A 13,615-nucleotide genomic window follows, 5' to 3' on the forward strand; every position below is an offset into this window, starting at 1 on the left:
AAAATATGGCGTTGTTACGAAGAGAGACCAAATTTTTTATACAGTGCAATTTGAATAAGGATGTACCAACTAACAAGGTATGGGACACATATAAAGCTGTTATTAGAGGAACGCTAATGGATCTGAATGCAAGAGCTAGGAGGAGTAGGGAAGAAAAGAGACTTGAAATTATGGAATAAATTAAAGCCAAAGAGATACACCTTTAAATATGACCAGGAAAAAAGAAAATATTTCAGGATATGAAAATCCTGCAGGAACAATTGACGGCAATGAACAATAGAGAATTGGAGTGGAATTTTAAAAAATTGAAACAGAAGTCGTTTGAAGGTGCAAATAAGCCTGGGAAATATTTAGCGTGGCAATTAAAAAAAAAAGGGAGAAGAAAATCATAACTAAGATCCGAGAGGAAGATAAAATATTGACAGATCAATCAGCCATTAGTAGAGCCTTTTAAAAATTTTATTCAAAGCTGTACCAAAAGAAAGAGATGAACAGAGATTCAATAGCGGAATATTTGGAGAAAGTGAAGCTTCCAGTAATTTCAGAGGAATGGAAAGAGAAGTTAAATAGGGAAGTGACAGAGGAAGAAATAAAAGAAGCTATACAATCAACAAAATTAGGGAAAGCACCGGGACCAGATGGAATAACAGCAAAGTTTTATAGAATAATGGCCAATGAGCTGACACCGTTTCTAAGTGAGGTAATTAACGGAATATTACAAGGCCAAAAGATTCCTGATTCATGGAATGAAGCTAATATATCATTGATCCCGAAAGATGGACAGGATTTGACCAACATTAAGAATTATCGGCCAATTTCGTTGTTGAATAATGACTATAAAATATTTGCGAAAATTATGGCGGAAAGATTAAAGGGATGGATGTCGGAATCTATTGCAGAAGGACAAGCTGGATTCCTACCCAATAGACAAATTAAGGACAATTTAAGGACAGTAATAAACACTATTGAATATTACGATAAGCACTGTGATAGGGAAGTTGGTTTCTTTTTTGTAGACGCAGAAAAAGCATTTGACAATTTGAAATGGGATTTTATGTGACACTGTGACACTGAGAGATCTCTGTCTTTTGGTGCTACACCTCTGAAGATGCCAGCCACAGCTGCTGGCGAAACGTCAGGAACTACAATGCCAAGACCACGGCAATACAGCCTGGAAAACCCATAACAACCATCACTTGTTCATGGTGTTCATCAGCCGTTCGTCAAGCCAGACAATCTGGCGTATTTCAATCAATTCTCTTGGCAACAGTAGGCATGGACTTTCTGAACTCTGTCTGGACTCCTGTTGCCCTGGAAACCCCAATCTAAGCCCAGGGGCACTTCACCCCTGACTCAGCCGCTTGTCAGGGAAAACCCTGACAAGGGCTGATTGCGGCCTGCTGGGGTTTAAATTTCCCTCTCCCTGCTGCTGCACAATGCAGCAAGAGGGACATTTAAATCCCCCACTCAGCTGCTTGTCAGGGAAACCCCTGACAAACGGCTGAGTGCAGCCTGCCAGGGTGAATGGGGAACCTTCTTTCCTTCAGAGTCTCCCCCCGCCCCATCTCTCTAGCCAGCTGGAAGGAGGGAGACTTTGAAAGGAAGGAGGTTCCCCACGCTGTTTGCAAATGGCGCGGGGAACTTTCTTCCCTTCCAAGTCTTACCCCTCCCTCCCACGAACAGCCAACCACAAACATGTTCATGAATAGGGTCATGTTCGTGGTTGTTCATGATTCCCTGTTCGTGGATGGCAACGAACAATGAACATCGTGTTTGGTTTTTTTTCCTGTTCGCGCCCACCTCTAGTCTGCTCCTGAGTAATAAAAATACAAAGCATACTGACTGTGGAATACACTTCTGGGTAGCAGTGAGTGTGAACAAGATCTTGAGATATGGATGGATGGGAAACTAAATATGAGCAGTCAGTGTGATGCAACAATAAAAAAGGTGGATGCAGTCTTGGAGTGTATCAACAAGAGCATCTCAGATCACAGGATGTCATTGTCTCACTATACTACATTGTTCAGGTCCCACCTGGAGTATTGCGTGCAGTTCTGGAGGCCTCACTTCAAAAAGAATATGGACAAATTGGAACGGATGCAGATGAGAGCAACCAGGATGGAGACTAAACCCTACAAGGAATGACTGAGGGACCTGGGAATGTTCAGTTTGGAGAAGAGGAGGTTGAGGGGAGACATTATTAGTCTCTTTAAGTATTTAAAAGGCTGTCTCTGAGAATCTCTCTACACAAGATATCTTACACGGGGATGCTCAAGTGAAAGCTCTTATACTTGTTCTCCCATTGTGGATTCACATGCACTTCTAGGGAGACAGAGTACACCTGAATATAAGATGGCACAGAAAGTGAGTGTCCCCATGTAATATGTCTTGTGTAGAGAAATTCTTAGTGGAAGGGAGCTATTCCTGTTGGCAACAGAGGATGGGATTCGAAATAGTGAGTTTAAACTACAGGAGGGAAGGTACCAGCTGAAGAACTTTGTCATGTTAAGAGTAATCCAGCAGTGGAATCGGCTGCCTAGGGCTGTGATGGATTCTCCCTCATTGGCAGTCTTCAAGGAGTGGCTGGACAAATACTTGTCAGTTGTCAGGGATGCTTTAGGCTGTTCCGGCATTGGACAGGGAGTTGGACTAGATGGTCTGTAAGGCCCCTTCCAAGTACTCCATGAGTCTATGATAAGAATACTAAGGCTCTGTTCAGCCCTGGGAGGGGAGGGGGGTCCATTGTTCTGAATTTGTGAATAAACTCCATTTCAGTAATCTCATGTGGTAATCTCCCCTTAAAGTTACTCTGTTTTTGGACAGCCACTTTTAGGTCAGCAGTGGAATGTCCTGGAAGATTAAAATGTTCTCCCACTGTTTTTTGAGTATTGTGATTTCTAATGTCACATTCATGACCATTTATTCTTTTACCTACGGTCTGACCTGTTTGTTCAATGTAGAGCATAGAAAGGCATTGCTGACACTGCATAGTACATGTAACATTGGAAGATGAACAAGTGAATGAACCAGAGATGGTATAACTGGTGTTGTTAAGTCCAGTGGTTATGCTGTCAGAGTAAATATGGGTACAGAATTGGCATCTTGGTTTATTGCAGGCTTTGGTCCCAGTGTCCAAGTCAGTCTTCAGAATCAGAAGTACATTACTATGACTGAGAAGTTGTTTAAGGTTAAGGGGCTGTCTGTGGGCAAGTAAAGGTTTGTCTCTCAGTGCTTGTGAGAGAAGAGTATCATAGTCCAGCACAGGTTGCAAGTCATTGATGATGTGGTGAACTGGTTTGAGCTGGACATGTGGAATTCTGAGAGGGGCAAATAAAGACTCACTTACAGCTCCATGGTTAGAACTGAGCTCCATGACACACCTGTGATGAAAAGTACAATTCTGCTTTATACTGAATCAGACCATTTAACTTCAGTATTTACTCTAACCAGTGCAGGCTCTTCATGATTTCAAGCAGAAGAGAGTTGTCACCAACTACTACTACTCACTGCTTTAACTGGAAATTCTAGAAATTGAGACCTTCAGCTTGCAAAGGGGGGTATTTCTCTGTAAACATTTGTGGGGGGAACCAGAATAGACACAGATTATTTTTAAATCATGGAAATGCAAAAGTTGGACAAATTTGTACTTCAGGAAAAAATGGGGTTAGAGTTTATGTTTCTGTGAGCTACTTGGGTTTTTGTTTCAAGAGCCTTGGGACCCACCAATCCCAAAATGGCAGCTTGTACAAAAATTACAGCATTTAACAGCACATCTGCAGTGCTTGGATGAGGAAAACCTTTCCTCTGCTGTGGCCCCAAACAAACTCCCCACCACCAACACCCCGACTGTAACTTGCTCTGCATGAGAAAAATTACACAGTTACCTCTGTTTTCCCTGGAAGAGGCAAATAGTAGCTTTGATGCAAGGGGGAAAGGGTCAATGCTCCTCTCCTACCCAGAGCAAGGGGACAAAGAAGATGGGAAAGGGTGTTGGGGCTGCCATTTTCTCCTTCAGAGCAAAGGTATATGTGTGCACATGTGCCTCCTTTCCCTTTGCATGAAGGAAAATAGGAGAAAAGTTGTAGCAGCAGATTTAAAAGTAAGGATAAGAAAGTGATTACAGCAACACTGGAGAAGCAGCAGAGAGTTACGTTTCAATGCTTGGAGAGTGACTGGTAAGTCCCAAGTGACCTTCTACCCACCCCTGATTTATCTCACTTTAAATATGGCATCAAGGATGTTTAAAAATTCTACCTTTGAAGAGATCTTCATAGCCAGTGTCATAATTAATCAGCAGATAGTGTGTGCAATGTGTCATATAAGAAACATTCATGAGAGGGGGTACCCAGGGATACAATTTTTTTACAAAAATAAACTTAAGGGGAACCACTGCATTTGCAGAAACAGCAAAGAAAAATGCAAACTTTCTCAGTAATTACAGAAAAAAGAGTTCTTGCAAAACTATTACCTCAGCCATCTAGCAACCCCAATATACGTAGCTGAAATAGAAACAATAATGTGAATTTTGAAAGGTAGTGGGGAGATAAAGCAAGGTCAGAAGCAGTGACAGTATGAAGGATGGATGGCAGTGGCAGTGGGAAGCCAACCAGGGATGAGATTTCCTCTTCCCCACATATTCCTTGTGGGTCCCCTTCACGTTATCATTTTTATAGCCCTTATTGGTTGAAAAGATTACAAATGCTCATGCCATTTCAACAGGAACCATGACCACCAACTACTGTACCATATTTAATGAGCCACTTTTTAATACTAAGAATGTAACAGTAAAGTAAACAATAAACAATAGTTTATTAGGGATTTTTCAAGTACAAAACAGAAGTGTTGCATAAAAATCTTATACTCTCCCTCATCTCTGCCAAAAGATTCGAAATGGATAGGAAATGGAAAACAGCCACAAATAGTTGTATCCTGGTACAAGACTGTGTCGGATGAAACACTGAAGGAGAAGTTAACTTTATTTACTTGAAAGATTACTAACACTCAGATAAAGTCATTGAACGATACTTAACATCTTTGTAAACAAAAGCCCTGATATTGCTAGACCTGCTTTGAAGGTGAATTTTAAATTTAGTGTTTGGCTATATGCTTAGTGTTCTGTTTATAATAGATCTATGATTTATTCACCAGTGCATATGCATAACTTCCTTTGTGACTCTGTCTTTATCATTCAGTTTTTGCTTTCATTTCTGTTATTTTTGTCTTTATTATATCTGGAAAACATGTAATACATTTTTAAAAAACAAATGAAAAGGTTGAAATACCAACATACCTACATTGTGCTTTTAAACAACAGTTGCTGTGCAATGATTGAACACAACTCTGGGTGGATTTAAACACACACACACACACGCAAAGCACCACTCTGTCATTCTGTAATATGCTAGCCTGCAAACCATGTTTCCTAACATCATCATAATATAAGTTAACCCATCCGTGCTTAACGTCATTGATTGTCACTAGGAGGAATGGGAAATGTAAACGACCATTCCCCCTCCTCAGCACAGTCCCCTGAATCACATGGCTATTAGTCCAGAGGTCTCATGACCCCAGGGGCCATCTCAGGATGGCTGGATGGAGGGGAATGTGGTGAAAAACCCACAGTCCTTGCACTCATGGATTTCAGGATCTAACCTAATCAACGGAGCTAATGTTATAGCAAGAGAAAAGAAGACAACACAAGGCTGTCTTTGCCAGCAGCATGCCTGTGTTCTAAGCAATGTGTAGTATGAGACTTAATGTATACATTGACATTTGAATGAGTTTTGCTATCAGCTGGGAGAAGAATATACTGGAAGCACCCTCAAGGCTTCACAGAGTTCCTCTGTGTTCCCCACAGTGAGATTATTGTACAGGTTTGAAGTCCCATTTCTTTCAGATATACAAAGGTAACATGGTTCATGTGAAATACTACATAGCAAAGTTACTTAATGTCAAGATATTGAGAGAATGTGCTGAAATCATATATGGCTAGTAAAGGATGGGCTAGGTAAAGCAGGAGTTTCTACATAGCAGGAGCAGCATATACTATAGCTTGCAGATTGTTCTTTGCAACAGTACATTTAATGTTTCCATAGAACACACAAAAAGTTTCCACTTCCACAGATCTTGCTTGAACCTAGCACAAGACACAGGATCACTAGTGTCCCTTGACTTCAAACAAAATGAACATCACAGGCAGTTTGAATTATGTTTCTAATGATAGTCTGTAATCTAATGGGTTTTTTGGCTGGCCTGCTGACTTGTATTTAAAGATTCCTGCAAATGTTTGCTGCATAGTTTTAATAGAAGAGCTCATGCCTTGAAAGTAACAATTTAATTTAAACCAGAAAATATATTTTAACTTTGCTTACATGCACTTCTAAGTTTCTTGTTCAAGGCTGATTTGGTAACAGAATTTGTCTGTAGGAGGGCTGGAGCACAAGGGCTTTTTTCCCCCAGGGGACAATTTGGGAAATAATGCTGGAATGGGTTTCAGAGAGCAGATGTTATGAGATACTGCTTGTTAAAGGGGGATGTAGTCACCATTCACACTGAGTAACTGTAGGGCTGCTTTAAAAAATGTTACTAATAAAATGTGGTAATGTGCATAACAGAGAGAAAAGACTGCTTGCAGAGAAAGGAGACAGATTGCCTCATAATTGCAGTTTTTATGCAGAGTTTCTTTTGGAATTAGAAAGGTCTATGCATCTTAATTGAGATGTTTGGTGAATAGTAGCATGTGAAGTTGTTTCATACAGATTTAGACCACTAGTCCATCCAGTTCACTTTTTCTATTCTGATTGGCAGCAGCTCTTCGGTGTCTCAGACAGAAAAAGGGCTTCTTGCTACATGTTATCATTTAACAGGAATTATTCAGGACAACCTGGGACTTTCCATGGGCAAAGTGCTCTACCACTCATTTCTCTGTGAGTTAAATGGCCAGTCCACCCCTGCACAGAACCAACAACAACAACTCTATCTACTAACTGGAACTGCTAAACATCAAATGCCTTGCCAGTTAACAAGAACTAAATTTGCTTACCCCCATTGAAGGACTGCAGTCTATCTAATTCTCACTTTGATGCATTAAGAAAAGTTTTCTTTAACCAAGTCACTGCAATATAAAATTATAATCACCTGCAGGGTCACTATGATGGGAGTGCTTCATTAGAAGAAAGAGCTACCACAGGCTGAAGAGAAGAGCAGCCACCACAAACTTGGTGGCTGAGCCCCCTCTTGTCTTCTCCATTTCATTTTTTAAAAATGCCTTATTCCAGCAGCAGCATGGGCAGCTACTTGAAACTTGATGCTCAGTGTGGCAATCCATGTTGGAAGCAGCTCCCTGCATGAGAAACCGTACATCTTCCAAACATGCAACTCCCCCTTTTCATGGATTGGGTAAGCGAGGTTTAGAAGTCACTGGAACTACAAGAGGGGACCTCTTACACAAGTAGCTTGTCACAATTCAGCTGCCTTTCTAGCACTGCTTCAAGCACCCATACCAGTAACTGGGCCTCAGGGTATGCTTGGAAAAGATTTCTGACACTATCCCCCTGCCTACAGTCATGCAAGTGATCTCGTGCAGCCCCTTGTCTTCCCATGTGGATTGAGAACCAAGGGTGAAGCAACATTTCAAGAGTGCTACAAACCTACAACTCTTCTGTAATCAAATATACATTCTTCCAGCCAGCACTGGAATCCTTGGTTCTTCATGTTTTTGGCATAGTTTAACTTCAGCGGCGGGGGGGGGCTAGCACTGGAAGGCACCTTTCAGTTAGCTTACCAATTCTCCCTACCACCCCTCAATACAATGTAATTTTTATTTATGTATTCGATTTCTAGCCTGCTCTTCCCACAAGCAGGCTCAAGGCAGGTTACAGCAATATAAATAGTACAAATATAAAGCATTAAAAACCAGAATCATCAATACATATGCATTCAGAATCTCACGATGGCAGCCCCCTCCATTCTTTCCCAACCATAAAATAGGCAAGAAGGGAGAGGGGGTACAAACTGATGTCATCACTGTGACTTTACATGTGAGGGGGGCATATGGTTATATGCTGCCCCCCCAATGGGACACTGGTGGGGAGGCATTTCTAGAGAACCTAAGACTGGCCTCAACCATATGCCTGGTGGAACATTTGTCTTATAGGCTCACCAAAAGGATATAAGGTCTTGGTGGGCCCGGGTGTCCTCCAACAGAGAGTTCCACGAGGTTGGGGCTAGGGCTGAAAAGGTACATAGGGGAAGAGGCAGTCCCTCAGATATGCTGATCCCAGTCCATTTAGGGCTTTAAAGGTTAAAACCAAAACCTTGAACCTAATCTGGAACTCCATGGGCAGCCAGTGCAGCTGCTGCAAGATTGGAGTAACATGTCCCCTGTATGCCGTACCCATCAGGACACATGCAGCAGCATTCTGGACCCGCTGTAATTTCTGGGTCAGACCCCAGGGAAGCCCTGCATAGAGAGAGTAACAGTAATCGAATCTGGAGATGACTGTTGTATGGATCACTGTAGTTAGGTTGTGGGTTGACAGATAGGGTATACGCTGCCTGGCCTTCCGAAGATGAAAGAACGCAGACCGGGCAACTGCTACAACTTGGTCCTCCATTGATAAGGAAGAGTCCAGCATCACTCCAAGACTCCTGATAGATGGAAAAGGCACAAGTGGTGCCCCATCAAAGGTCGGGAGCCAGATTCCCAAATCCAGCAACCCACAGCCCAAGTACAGGATCTCCCATCTTCACCAGGTTTAGCTTCAACCAGCTCTGCTTCACCCATCTAGACACCAAAACCTTGAACCTTATCCAGAACTCCATGGGCAGCCAGTGCAGCTGCTGCAAGATTGGAGTAACATGTTCCTTGTATGGTGTACCCATCAGGACACATGCAGCAGCATTCTGGACCCGCTGTAATTTCTGGGTTAGACCCAAGGGAAGCCCTGCATAGAGAGAGTAACAGTAATCGAATCTGGAGGTGACCATTGTATGGATTGCTGTAGTTAGGTTGTGGGTTGACAGATAGGGTATACGCTGCCTGGCCTTCCGAAGATGAAAGAACGCAGACCGGGCAACTGCCACAACTTGGTACTCCATTGATAAGGAAGAGTCCAGCATCACTCCAAGACTCTTGATAGATGGAACAGACACAAGTGGTGCCCCATCAAAGGTCGGGAGCTGGATTCCCAAATCCAGCAACCCATCGCCCAAGTACAGGATCTCCATCTTCACCAGGTTCAGCTTCAGCCAGCTCTGCTTCACTCATCTAGACTCGGCCTCTAAAGCTCTCACCAGGTCATCTGGGGAAGAGTCAGGCCATCCATCCATCAACAGATACAACTGGGTGTCATCTGCATATTGGTGACATCCCAATCTGAAACTTTGCACCAACTGAGCAAGGAGATACATACAAAGATTGAACAATAAAGGGGAGAGTATCACTCCCTGTGGGACGGCGCACGCCAGCGGTTGGTGTGCAGATAACCTCTCCCGAGAGCCACCCTGTACCCCCAATCATGGAGAAAAGAGACAAGCCACTGCAAGGCAGTCCCTCTAATCCCCACATTGATGAGGCGGTGGGTCAGCAATTCATAGCTGACAGTGTCAAACACTGCTAAGAGATCCAACAGAACCAGCAGCACCGACCTGTCTCGATTCAGGTGCCTATGAAGTTTGTCTGTGAGAGTGACCAGCACTGTCTCTGTTCCGTGGCCTGGATTGAAGCTGGACTGGAATGGGTCCAGGTCAGAAGAATCCTCCAAGAAAGCCTGCAGCTACTCCACCACCGCCCACTCAATCACCTTTCCCAGAAATGGGAGGTTTGAGACTGGCTGGTAACTGGACGGTCAGTGGGGTCCAAAAATTTTCTTCAGGAGAGGTCTTACCATGGCTTCTTTAAGCACTCCAGGAAAAAACCTGGAACTTAAAGTTAATAATAAATTTGCAACTGGTTTTCAAAATTTTTGTATTTTTTGTAAGTTAAAGATAGGCTTTCGTCCTGCCCCTTTAATAGAAAATTGTTTGGAAATGGATAGCTAAAGCTGATCATAGCACAGAGTATCTATTAAAGGTACCCGGTTTCCCCCCTTTCCAGGCAGTTAGCAACCCTTGTAAAGGTTAAACATACTATTTACACACGCTTCTTTTACAAACCAACAGAGTGGAATTGATCCTCTGCTATATCCATCACAGAGAGGAGAGTGTGTCAGTGGGTGGGTGGGTGGGTGGGAGGGAGAGCACGAGCTTGTGCAGAGTGAGTTGACACATCCATTGTTCAGCTTGCTGATAATATAAAGGTGCTCTCCAGACTTACCTGCTGGCATTGTTGCAGCTGGGAGGCAATAATGGGGCAGAGGACAAAAACAGCTCTGCTGAAGGTGACGGCCTTGTCCTGGGGCAGCACAGAGAGGGTCCCAGTTTCCCACATTCTGCCTAGGCCCACCATAGTAGGAGAAAATGAGGTGGGGCTTGGCTACAGGCCAGGAGCCTCACCACCATTCCTCATGAATGACAGTCCCCCTCCTTCCCATCCTGTGTGCCAGTTTTGTCAAGTATGCCTGTTTCAACTTGGTGGTTTCAGGGCAGTGGGCCAGATCCACTGGGGTAAGTTCACATGAACTAGCAACTCACCCCCTTTTCAGGATTCCTTTAAGGGATATCGGGGGAAACCGAATGGTATGTGCCAGGCTGGGGGGAGGGGGCATTGCAGGCTTCACTGTAGATGACAGGATGCCATTGGGCAAGTGTTACGCCTCCTACCATCCCCCATTGAGTGCCTGGCAGGCGAACTGAGAAAAGTGTTCCATTAAATGGCAAGTGGATCCATTTGATGTTGTGGATCCATACACCTTATACCCCATCAATGCTCCAATGGCTGTAATCAATAAAATCGTGGCCAATTTCCTCCCAAACCATTGTGTATGTATCTTCATTGCCCTGGGCACCAGCCTCACACGTAGTCAATAGAGATGCAATGTATATCTGCAATGCAGCTTGCACAGCCAACCTCACAACAAGGGGCAACTCTTAGGCCATTTCAACACAGGTTATTTGCCCCAAGTCCAATGCTGCTGGGGAACGAGGTTTTTCTCCTGCCTGCTCACAGCATCAAAGTACCTTTGTGCACTTCTCGAGCTGTCTACCTATCTTTTGCAAACCTACTTTGCTCCAAAGTTTTAGAAAAGATGGCAGCAAAGCCTGAGGGGCTGCAAAGTTTAGATTTTCCCGGAGCAGCCCACATGGCCCCATTTCCCCACAGCAGCCATTTTTTCTCCCCACCGTTTTTTAAATTCTTTATACCAGCAACTGAATATGAATTTATATGTAACGTTATGTGTAACAGGTTAATTCCTAGCTTTCATTTTTTAAGCAATCCGTCTCTAGCACCTTTTGTTACAGAGATACAAGGGGAAACATATCTTCACAATGAAAATGACTAGAAACTTACTTTTCAAAAATGAAAGCTGGGAACTCAGATAACCTGTTACACATACTGTTACATTGACATATCAATTTAATTATTATTTTAAAAACCAGAAAAGCCCTAGTGGTGGGTAGTGACTCTGTGCGGCACTGCTGTCACTGTGCTGCATTGGCAGCTCCTTCCACAGTGGTGAAACATATGCCTGCCCCTGTGCAGAAAACATCTGTCTTTGGTTTCTTGTCTAGTAAGGTGGAATATATTCATCCTCAAATACATGATGATGATATAGACCATCCTCAAATACATGATGATGATATAGACCACCCTCCTTTTATAGTTTGATGTGAGCCATGAGAGTTGCTTAGCCTGGGAGCTTGACTCCTTCTTTCGCATAGCTGCCAAGTTCATGTATGCAAAGTTCCACAACCAGTCTTCTTCCCACACTTGCATTTCATTTTGGCAACTTTGCAAATCTGGAGGTGTATGGTATGAGAACATTGTTAATTCACCCAATGGAAGGCCCCCGGCCTCATCTAAAACATTATCACTAAGTGTGACATACCTCTTCAGAGACAGAGCGCTCAGTTGATGCTCACTGGCTAAGAACCGAAATAATGTAGTCTGAATTGAAACACACAATGAAAGCAGAGGAAAAAATTGACATCTGCTCATGACATTGAAAAGTTTCAACTGGTTATCATTCCAAGTGTTAATAATTGCATAATTTCTTTAGAAAAAGGAAGTAATATCATGCTGAAAAACTGAATAGTTTCAAAACAGAGGAAGAATTCTTTGCTCTCAGGATTTCACTTTCTAAAATACCATAATTGGTTTGCAATAAACCACGCTACTGTAGCCAAAAGCCCATTATCACATCTGTAATTATTAGAACCAGACAACTCGGGTTATATCTGCAAATAATTTTCTAGGAATGGGTGGTCTCCATGTATATATACATGCCTCCACTTTTCTGGCAAAATGTCAAAGTAGTTTGAAAAGCACCACTTTATCTATGTTACGCATGCTTTCATCTCTGGATTATTTGAATTTTTTTTTAACTTTAAAATAACCTTTCCTTCCTGAACATGAGTTTGGTTCATTGTTTACATTTATTCGGACAGCATTTATGTAATTATGTACAAATTACATTATTTATGTAATTTATATACAAGGCTGTTTAAACTTCACTAATTCAGGGGCACCATTTATAGAGACATAACTAGTCCATATATGTTTTAATCGTATTTTATTTATTTATCCATTTATGGCCTACTTCTCCACAATGGAATCCAAAGTGGCTTACAATATTCCCCACTTCTGTATTTTATTATCACAACAACATTGTGAAGAAAATCAAGTTAGGTACCCATGTTAGCCTGTCCATAGCAGTCAAAAAGAGCAAGAATCCAGTAGATGGCTTCTGAAGAAGCGAGCTGTGAGTCTGAAAGCTCATATCCTACCACAAATCTGTTAGATTTATAGGTGCTACTGGATTCTTGCTCTTTGCAGTGGTGAGGTAAGTTAGGCTGAGAGTGTCTGATTGGCTCCAAGGTCATCTAGCAGTTTTCCATTGCAAAGCAGGGATTCAAAGCTGGGTCTCCCAGGTCCGAGTTCAACATTACCACTATCCTTTGGAAGTACTGATTTCTTGTAAGCTCATTGGTTTCATACACATTGTGTTTGTTACAGCAATTAAAAGGAACCATGTACTGGACAGGACAACACTAGAGAAACAATTTTAAGGCAGTTGTTTTACTTAACTCTTCTCTAATCATTATGAGACATAGCTTAGTTGCAAAAGATGCTCTTATAAGTTTAAACTCAAGTTTAAATACCCAAGAATAGCTCATTAAGCCTTGCGGCAAATCTTGTGATTCCCCTCACCCCTAAAATAAAATGATGTACCTGGAACACTTCCTAAATGAGATGAGAATGCTTCATCAAACCACTTCAATTTCTGAGAAAAATTAACTTCGTAAGGATGAACAAATCCAGCAAACTCCAAAAAGTATCCATGTTAATCTGTTGCAGCAAAACACAAATACAAGTCCTGTGATATCTTCTTTCAAAAAACTTTTTTTAGTGTGCCATAAATTTTTTGTGGAATACATAGTATGTCCTCTGTAGATACATCCATGGTTGTGGAATACATACATAGTATGTCCACTGTAGATACTCACATCCATGGTT

This window comes from Eublepharis macularius, chromosome 5, assembly GCF_028583425.1.
Source record: "Eublepharis macularius isolate TG4126 chromosome 5, MPM_Emac_v1.0, whole genome shotgun sequence".
In the NCBI taxonomy this organism is placed as follows: Eukaryota; Metazoa; Chordata; class Lepidosauria; order Squamata; family Eublepharidae; genus Eublepharis; species Eublepharis macularius.